The following is a 10,095-nucleotide window of genomic DNA, read 5'->3' on the forward strand; positions in this document are numbered from 1 at the left end:
GGTTGCCGGTAAGGTGGAGGTGATATGATTCTTGACATAGTGGGTAGGCAGTGGGTAGGTGGGTGAGATATTGTCACTAATTGCATAATGGAACTGTATGTGATTTGTATTTAAACTGTACTTCCAATTACAAAAAATACCTTCAGTAATCATCTCACCTGTTAGTTGGAAGTTAACTATGTGGCCATTGAGGGCAGCAGTGTCGATCAGATAGAAAAATACAACTACCACTTGGTTGTTTTCTGAGCACATTCCACAAAGCTGTTCATCATGTTCACCTTATCCTCTGCCACAATTTTGCCGTTTTAGTCAAGCATACAGTCTGGTTTGATCTTTCTCTCTCCCGTCAGGTGGTCCACCTTTCCTGTGGCGGACATGGTTGCAGTATGGACAGTGGAGAGGACATGAACGTCTCATTTGTCTTCCCACTTTACTGCCAGCTGTTGACCATTCTCCTTGAACTTCACCTCCCTCTCTGCATCTTCCTGCATCTGAATGCCGGCATCCCCTTCCTGTTCGACCTGACTGTGCCACTGGCCTCTGTGCTGTTGGATTGCATATGTTGGAAGAGTATGGGACTGCTGTGCCAATTGTCCACATACAAGTGTGTCCCTTGCCGAGATGAGGAGCCAGCATGGTCATCACCGTGGACCCGGACACCCCAAGCCCCTCATAATGTTGGATGTCAGTGGTGGACCCTGTGTAGACTATAATGTCCTCGACAAATCCTATCTTCATGTCGCACATGACAAAGAACTTGACCCCAAACCTGTGCCTTTTTGGAGGGAATATATTGACAGAACGCCAGACTACCCTTCCATAACACAAGGGACTCATCAATGCATAGCTCCGTGTATGGCACAAAGACACAACCAAATGCTGATGTCAGGCTGGTAAGAACATTTCTTATTTTGTTTAACGGTTCATTTAGGTTAGCAGTAGCATTGTTGATGAAATGCAGACGTCGCATTAGAACTAGGTAACGGTCTTGGAAAAAAGAGGGTGGCAAAGCAGGCAGTTGCGAACATAAGATCTGTGCTCCAGTATTCTCTTACAGGCTGACCCTCGCGAGCATTGCAAAATACATTTTGAAATCTATATTATTCAATTATTGCACCCACACTTCTCGCACGTGCCAACGAGCGTCTGCGTTGCCAAGGGCTAAAATAGAAGTTAGTTCTATTTGTGACGCAGACGCGCTGCGTCCTGCCTCTCCCATCTCCTCATTGGTTTATAGAAGCAGGTACCCACGTACCATCTCCTCATTGGTTATACCCACGTGGGTGACTGAAAAACGAGCGAGGTCAGTGGCGGTAATGCACCTAATTTATCAAAGTTGCCAATCGCAATATAAAGTCAAGTGTAGAAAAAGCCTAGAAGGAGGAGAGATGACTAGAAACTATTCGGTTGACCATTTTATGTGTGGATTAATTGCCGTGGTAGAGGACCTTGTGCATTTCAGGTCAAATAAAAACTAAATGTTTATATCCCATGACAAATTAGCTAGCAAGTGCAAGCTAGCTAGCTAAATTGCCATAAATGTTTAATGCTTTTCGACTTGTCCCCAAATTAATGTAATTGGTTCAGAGTTTGTTTTGATATTTTAACCTGCGTGTCGTGATCGCGTTTCGTGTGGGGGACAAAATAAATGTATGCATGATGGCGTAGGATGGCGCACACGCGCATACGGTTTGGGTTCCTTTACTATTCCCATGAGAGTGACTGTCACCAGGAAGGTATACATTTCACTAATTTTGGTTGTCACTCATTTAGCGAGTTTCCCCCTCACTCCTGGCTCTCTCTTCTCCTGTAGCTCAAAGGAATAGCTATTAGTCTCCCACCAGCTCCTCTGTCAGAAACAGCTTGAAGCACACTGTCTTAGAGGGAGAATGGCAAGGGGCTTTGCACTCTAAACTGGGACTCATCAAAGCAAACAGCAGGCTCAGGAGGGGTGAAATGGCTGGCAGTCTTCCAGCTACCACAGACCTCTTGTACTTCATCCACTGTCGGTCTGCCTCCGTCACCACCACCACTGAGGGTCCTCAGATTCAAGGTTCTCAATAGCTACAAGGTTGTGGGGCAGCTCCTGACTATCACTGTCAGAATCTGATTCCTGACTTTCATACTCAGACTCATTGTCAGAATTTATGAAAATCTCCAGAATTTCCTAATTTGTGAGTTGTCTCCTTTTGAATACATTGCTAATGCTACAGCTTAGATCACTAGCTACATACATAAACAACAACACTAACTGGCTTGGAGTCGGAGTCAGAGGTTACGTGATTGACTGCTGGCACGCGCCACTTGTATCAATAAATCACTATCAGACAACGTCTTGTGTGGTAATTCTTTATTTATTTACTGTTCTATTCACGTTTCAAGTACTGGTGACAAATATTGCATTCCGATTCTTGCATAGATTGCAATGGACACATATTATGTGTGTAAAACAGTTTTTTTAAGGTTGTACTGATTATGATGAGCGAAGCTAATTCCATCTAGGTGTGGAGCCATGTTTGTTGACATAAAATGCATTCTGGGTTTCACATAAACGTATGTCGGACCAAAGATATTATAACGAAATGAGGTGAGGGAGAGTTCACACGTGTTTTTAGTAAACTTCCAGAAGTGAATGACGGGATGTGAACGGTGGTCTACGACATACCCCCTTCAACATACATACTGCAAACAGACCAAACTCCTCTTGTCTCCTCTTATTATCTTTTACTCAATTATTTTGATCAATAGTGAACTCACCCATGCATGATGTGATTAATTACAAACAGTAATTGCTATTAGCTAATTCATAATGTAGTTTCTGTCAGCAGAGATCTAAATATGACCGCTTGTGTTACTTCAATCTTTCCTCAGTTAGAACTAGGACAAATTTAGCCTACATTTTGCCGGTTTGGATGATTTTGTTATATTGTAGCTACTTCTGTTAATGTCTGAGCATTGCATCCAAAAATAAACTGTTCATATTCAGGACATAACTTTGTAAGGACTGTATTTGTGCAAAATGTTTCTGTGAAAAACAGTGTGGCAAACTCAAATGCTGACTGTTGCGCCAATCGAAACTGGACATTCTAAATAAGCATTATAATCACACCAGTTTGAACGTATGCTGCAGGGACCACTGTAGAATTATCACACCCCTTTGTTGGTGCTTGTGAAAAGGTTAAAGGTACTGACCAGTACCATGTGAGTGAGTACCCAACAGTGTGTGCCATAAGTACATCTGAAGTATAACTGTAGAACCTGTCATTGGTTTTACTTGGAACCAAATGGTTCTTCATGAGAGTGTTCTAAATGGAACTCAAACGGGTTTCCTTACAGCTGTCACCACCAACCGGTCGATCACGATCAAGGCCTTCCTAGTTGATCATCAAACATTTCTGCAGAAAAGCCAACTATAAGTTTTTAGTTGCACTTTTGACAGTATGTGCACTTTATTCAGAAGCCCTCATAACATAAAACCATGAGCAGAGAGAGACTGTGAAATACAGCAAAGAGCTGGTGTTTTTATTCAACACTTTTCTCCACTCTGTGTCCCCTCTCACCGGAGGAAAGGAAGGAGAGAGCAGGGACCATGAGTGTCGGACCCACTGCCTCTCTCTCTCGCTCTTGCGATTTCTCTCTCGCTCGCTCTCTCGCTCTCTTTCTCTCTCCTGAATCGTGCAGGTAAATGCTGCCAGTAGGTGGCGGTGTTTCAAATAGGCTGTGCATCACTCTAGCTTGGTGAGCACGACTCGACCAAGCTAGAGCAGCTTGTGAAGTTGCTGGAGCCATTCGCAATCCACACCGACCAACCTCAAACTGACAGCCAGTTGCTGTCTGATGTGGGGCAGTACCTTCTCAACCTTGAGGCACACTTGCAGTCTGCTGTTGCAAATCTTCAAGCATTTCAAACCTTCAACTCAAACAGTACTGCTGTTGTCAAATCAAGCAGGACAGCATGCTTACAGAGTCACTCTCAAGTTATGGTAGGCAAGGATGGCTGTGTGGCACTGGATCTGGTTTCTTCCCCTGCATCCCAAGCATTCGTGGAGAGAATATTCTCTGTCTGTGGCCAACTTTTTTTTTTTCAGGCTTGAGAAACCGAACGACTACCTCAGGAACACAGAGTCTTCTTGAAGATAAGATAGTCTTGTTTGGTTGAACACACTGTTGGATTCTAGCTTGAAATATACTTATTCATGTTACCATCCTACAACTTATTGATTACATATGTAAGGAATGTGTCACGCCCTGACCTTAGTTATCTTTGTTTTCTTTATTATTGTTGTTAGGTCAGGGGTGACGAGGGTGGTTGGTTTAGTTTTTGTATTGTCTAGGTGTTTTTGTCCCATCTAGGATTTTTGTATAGCTGTTTATCGTTGTCTCTGATTGGGGATCCTATTTAGGTTGCCATTTTCCATTTTGCTTTTGTGGGTTATTGTCTATGTGTAGTTGCATGTCAGCACTTTGATAGGATAGGAATTTGGTGTATGGAAATTCACTGAGACAAGGGGAAGTGCAGCAAGTTAATATTCCGTTCCTAAGGAGGAGGCAAAGGGCAACAGTCTAGTTAATCTCTAAAAGAAGAGGAGCAAATAAATGTCCTGCCTAGCAACTGAGATGTATTGACTGTCTGGATGTGTATGAGTTGACCCCCCTAGTAGGAGGCTATAAATGTATGTGCTTGTGTAATCATGCTTGGTCTTTGCAGCTGTATGACCCCATGGGTGGATAAACTTGGTTTGAGCTTTTTCTTGTCGCCCGTTTGAGTTTTTACTCTGTTTGTTCAGAACCTAACAACACACAGACAACTACACACACACACACACACACACACACACACACACACACACACACACACACACACACACACACACACACACACACACACACACACACACACACACACACACACACACACACACACACACACACACACACACACACACACACACACACACACACACACAAGCTGGCTGGCTGGCTGTGAACAGATAGACATTCTAGCTGTTGTTGCTGCCGTTTTTATTAACCTCGTTTGAAGGGATTAGTCAGTGACACATGTTTAATATTACATACACATAACATGTCAAATGTGCCATGCCTTCGTTTGTTGTTTTTTCTTCTCTTTTTCTGTCAGGTAAAGGTACTTGAATCTTCTTACATCGACTACTAAAGTTTTTTTTAAAGCATTGGATTGGTGTAAACATGTGCAAGATAGTTTCCTTCCACCATATTTCTTGCACCAGTCTCGAGCTGATCCTTTGAAATCCAAGTCACATTAGGATTGATTTATAATTTAAACCTACCAAACCTGACCCATCACCTTATGTATTCCTTCACCCCAGTGGTAAGAGCTGACATGACCCCTAAAAGCTATAGGCCTACAAAACATACATACCTTCTAACCTCCCATGCATTGTCTACATTCTGTTCCTAACACTAAAACTGAAACTTTATCAAATAAAAATAAATATGTTTTTATCAAACTAAAACTAGCAAATCAAGGCTGAAAACTGACTGAAACTTAACTGAATTTCAAATACAAATCTACACACTAAGAAATAAAACTAATATTCAATCACAAAACTATAATTACCTTGGTTTGACGTTCCATTCTCTGCTCAATTTCTTGTACTGTGAGTTTTGGGGTCCATTGTCAGACTTTATTTTGTCTGGTATCCCATGTCTGGCTAGCATCGACTTTGTGAATCGAATGACAGTTGCCACTTTGGTGTTAGGTAGTCAAGCTATCTCCCAGTACCAGGAGTAGTAGTCCACTGTCATCAGAAAGTCCATGTCATATGAACATATCCGTCCCTAGGATTTGCCATGGCTGTTGTGGTGTCTCGTGTGGGAGTTTCCTTCTGTGTGGGAGTTCCTGTGTGTGAGACATATACTGCGTTTTTACAAAAATAATGATGTAATTGGACATCCCTGCGTCTTTGGTTCTGAGCTTGCATGTTTCTATGCCAAAGTGTCCTAATTCCTGAATGGCCTTCAGCATTTCACCATGTAGTGCTTGCGGTATTATCACTTTGTCTCTTTTGATCATCAGTCCATCCACTTCACATTACATTTACATTACATTTAAGTCACTTAGCAGACGCTCTTATCCAGAGCGACTTACAAATTGGTGCATACACCTTATGACATCCAGTGGAACAGCCACTTGCATCTAAATCTTTTTTGGGGGAGAAGGGGGGAGAAGGGGTGAGAAGGATTACTTACCCTTACTTACCCTATCCTAGGTATTCCATGAAGAGGTGGGGTTTCAGGTGTCTCCGGAAGGTGGTGATTGACTCCGCTGTCCTGGCGTCGTGAGGGAGTTTGTTCCACCATTGGGGGCCAGAGCAGCGAACAGTTTTGACTGGGCTGAGCGGGAACTGTACTTCCTCAGTGGTAGGGAGGCGAGCAGGCCAGAGGTGGATGAACGCAGTGCCCTTGTTTAGGTTTAGGGCCTGATCAGAGCCTGGAGGTACTGAGGTGCCGTTCCCCTCACAGCTCCGTAGGCAAGCACCATGGTCTTGTAGCGGATGCGAGCTTCAACTGGAAGCCAGTGGAGAGAGCGGAGGAGCGGGGTGACGTGAGAGAACTTGGGAAGGTTGAACACCAGACGGGCTGCGGCGTTCTGGATGAGTTGTAGGGGTTTAATGGCACAGGCAGGGAGCCCAGCCAACAGCGAGTTGCAGTAATCAAGACGGGAGATGACAAGTGCCTGGATTAGGACCTGCGCCGCTTCCTGTGTGAGGCAGGGTCGTACTCTGCGGATGTTGTAGAGCATGAACCTACAGGAACGGGACACCGCCTTGATGTTAGTTGAGAACGTCAGGGTGTTGTCCAGGATCACGCCAAGGTTCTTAGCGCTCTGGGAGGAGGACACAATGGAGTTGTCAACCGTGATGGCGAGATCATGGAACGGGCAGTCCTTCCCCGGGAGGAAGAGGAGCTCCGTCTTGCTGAGGTTCAGCTTGAGGTGGTGATCCGTCATCCACACTGATATGTCAGCCAGACATGCAGAGATGCGATTCGCCACCTGGTCATCTGAGGGGGAAAGGAGAAGATTAATTGTGTGTCGTCTGCATAGCAATGATAGGAGAGACCATGTGAGGTTATGACAGAGCCAAGTGACTTGGTGTATAGCGAGAATAAGAGAGGGCCTAGAACAGAGCCCTGGGGGACACCAGTGGTGAGAGCGCGTGGTGAGGAGACAGATTCTCGCCACGCCACCTGGTAGGAGCGACCTGTCAGGTAGGACGCAATCCAAGCGTGGGCCGCGCCGGGAGATGCCCAACTCGGAGAGGGTGGAGAGGAGGATCTGATGGTTCACAGTATCGAAGGCAGCCGATAGGTCTAGAAGGATGAGAGCAGAGGAGAGAGAGTTAGCTTTAGCAGTGCGGAGCGCCTCCGTGATACAGAGAAGAGCAGTCTCAGTTGAATGACTAGTCTTGAAACCTGACTGATTTGGATCAAGAAGGTCGTTCTGAGAGAGATAGCGATAGAGCTGGCCAAGGACGGCACGCTCAAGAGTTTTGGAGAGAAAAGAGAGAAGGGATACTGGTCTGTAGTTGTTGACATCGGAGGGATCGAGTGTAGGTTTTTTCAAAAGGGGTGCAACTCTCGCTCTCTTGAAGACGGGAGGGACGTAGCCAGCGGTCAGGGATGAGTTGATGAGCGAGGTGAGGTAAGGGAGAAGGTCTCCGGAAATGGTCTGGAGAAGAGAGGAGGGGATAGGGTCAAGCGGGCAGGTTGTTGGGCGGCCGGCCGTCACAAGACGCGAGATTTCATCTGGAGAGAGAGGGGAGAAAGAGGTCAGAGCATAGGGTAGGACAGTGTGAGCAGAACCAGCGGTGTCGTTTGACTTAGCAAACGAGGATCGGATGTCGTCGACCTTCTTTTCAAAATGGTTGACGAAGTCATCTGCAGAGAGGGAGGAGGGGGGAGGATTCAGGAGGGAGGAGAAGGTGGCAAAGAGCTTCCTAGGGTTAGAGGCAGATGCTAGGAATTTAGAATGGTAGAAAGTGGCTTTAGCAGCAGAGACAGAGGAGGAAAATGTAGAGAGGAGGGAGTGAAAGGATGCCAGGTCCGCAGGGAGGCGAGTTTTCCTCCATTTCCGCCGGCTGCCCGGAGCCCTGTTCTGTGAGCTCGCAATGAGTCGTCGAGCCACGGAGCGGGAGGGGAGGACCGAGCCGGCCTGGAGGATAGGGGACATAGAGAGTCAAAGGATGCAGTAAGGGAGGAGAGGAGGGTTGAGGAGGCAGAATCAGGAGATAGGTTGGAGAAAGTTTGAGCAGAGGGAAGAGATGATAGGATGGAAGAGGAGAGAGTAGCGGGGGAGAGAGAGCGAAGGTTGGGACGGCGCGATACCATCCGAGTAGGGGCAGTGTGGGAAGTGTTGGATGAGAGCGAGAGGGAAAAGGATACAAGGTAGTGGTCGGAGACTTGGAGGGGAGTTGCAATGAGGTTAGTGGAAGAACAGCATCTAGTAAAGATGAGGTCAAGCGTATTGCCTGCCTTGTGAGTAGGGGGAAGGTGAGAGGGTGAGGTCAAAAGAGGAGAGGAGTGGAAAGAAGGAGGCAGAGAGGAATGAGTCAAAGGTAGACGTGGGGAGGTTAAAGTCGCCCAGAACTGTGAGAGGTGAGCCGTCCTCAGGAAAGGAGCTTATCAAGGCATCAAGCTCATTGATGAACTCTCCGAGGGAACCTGGAGGGCGATAAATGATAAGGATGTTAAGCTTGAAAGGGCTGGTAACTGTGACAGCATGGAATTCAAAGGAGGCGATAGACAGATGGGTAAGGGGAGAAAGAGAGAAAGACCACTTGGGAGAGATGAGGATCCCGGTGCCACCACCCCGCTGACCAGAAGCTCGGGGTGTGCGAGAACACGTGGGCGGACGAGGAGAGAGCAGTAGGAGTAGCAGTGTTATCTGTGGTGATCCATGTTTCCGTCAGTGCCAAGAAGTCAAGGGACTGGAGGGAGGCATAGGCTGAGATGAACTCTGCCTTGTTGGCCGCAGATCGGCAGTTCCAGAGGCTACCGGAGACCTGAACTCCACGTGGGTCGTACGCGCTGGGACCACCAGATTAGGGTGGTCGCGGCCACGCGGTGTGGAGCGTTTGTATGGTCTGTGCAGAGAGGAGAGAACAGGGATAGACAGACACATAGTTGACAGGCTACAGAAAAGGCTACGCTAATGCAAGGAGATTGGAATGACAAGTGGACTACACGTCACGAATGTTCAGAAAGTTAAGCTTACGTAGCAAGAATCTTATTGACTAAAATGATTAAAATGATACAGTACTGCTAAAGTAGGCTAGCTGGCAGTAGCTGCGTTGTTGACACTACACTAATCAAGTCGTTCCGTTGAGTGTAATAGTTTCTACAGTGGTACTATTCGGGGCTAGCTGGCTAGCTAGCAGTGTTGTTTACGTTACGCTATGCTAAAAGAACGACAATAGCTGGCTAGCTAACCTAGGAAATCGCTCTAGACTACACAATTATCTTTGAAACAAAGACGGCTATGTAGCTAGCTATGTAGCTAGCTACGATCAAACAAATCAAACCGTTGTACTGTAATGAAATGAAATGAAAATGTGAAACTACCTGACCGGGTTGTTGAATTCAAAACAGTAGACGTTGGCTAGCTGTTAGCAGTTAGCTGTTGGCTAGCTAGCAGAGTCTCCTACGTTAAGGACGACAAATAGCTGGCTAGCGAACCTCAGTGAATTAAGATAATCACTCCAAGGCTACACACACTAAACTACACAATTATCTTGGAAACAAAGACAGCTATGTAGCTAGCTAACACTAGACTAATCAAGTCGTTCAGTTGAGTGAATAGCACTACAGTGATGCTAATCTGTGTGCGTTAGCTAGCGTTTGCTAGCTGGGCGAATAGCAGTGAAGGCTACGTTAGGGCGACGAAATACGATAATTATGCAATTATCTCTGATACAAGGACGGCTATGTAGCTAGCTAAGAAGAATTGCTAAGATTAGACAAATCAACCGTTGTACTATAATGAAATGTAATGAAAAAGTTATACAACCTGCAGAGCGAAGTGCGAATGCGACCGCTCGCTCCAACCCGGAACCGGAA

At 46.0% G+C, this 10,095-nt stretch overlaps 1 pseudogene; it reads right to left on the reverse strand.

The window, feature by feature from the left end:
• Window positions 1–463: 463 nt before the first annotated feature.
• LOC127915504 (piggyBac transposable element-derived protein 4-like) lies at window positions 464–2,761 on the reverse strand (annotated as a pseudogene).
• Between the last annotated feature and the right edge of the window lie 7,334 nt (window positions 2,762–10,095).

Source organism: Oncorhynchus keta, chromosome 35, assembly GCF_023373465.1.
Source record: "Oncorhynchus keta strain PuntledgeMale-10-30-2019 chromosome 35, Oket_V2, whole genome shotgun sequence".
Taxonomy (NCBI): domain Eukaryota; kingdom Metazoa; phylum Chordata; class Actinopteri; order Salmoniformes; family Salmonidae; genus Oncorhynchus; species Oncorhynchus keta.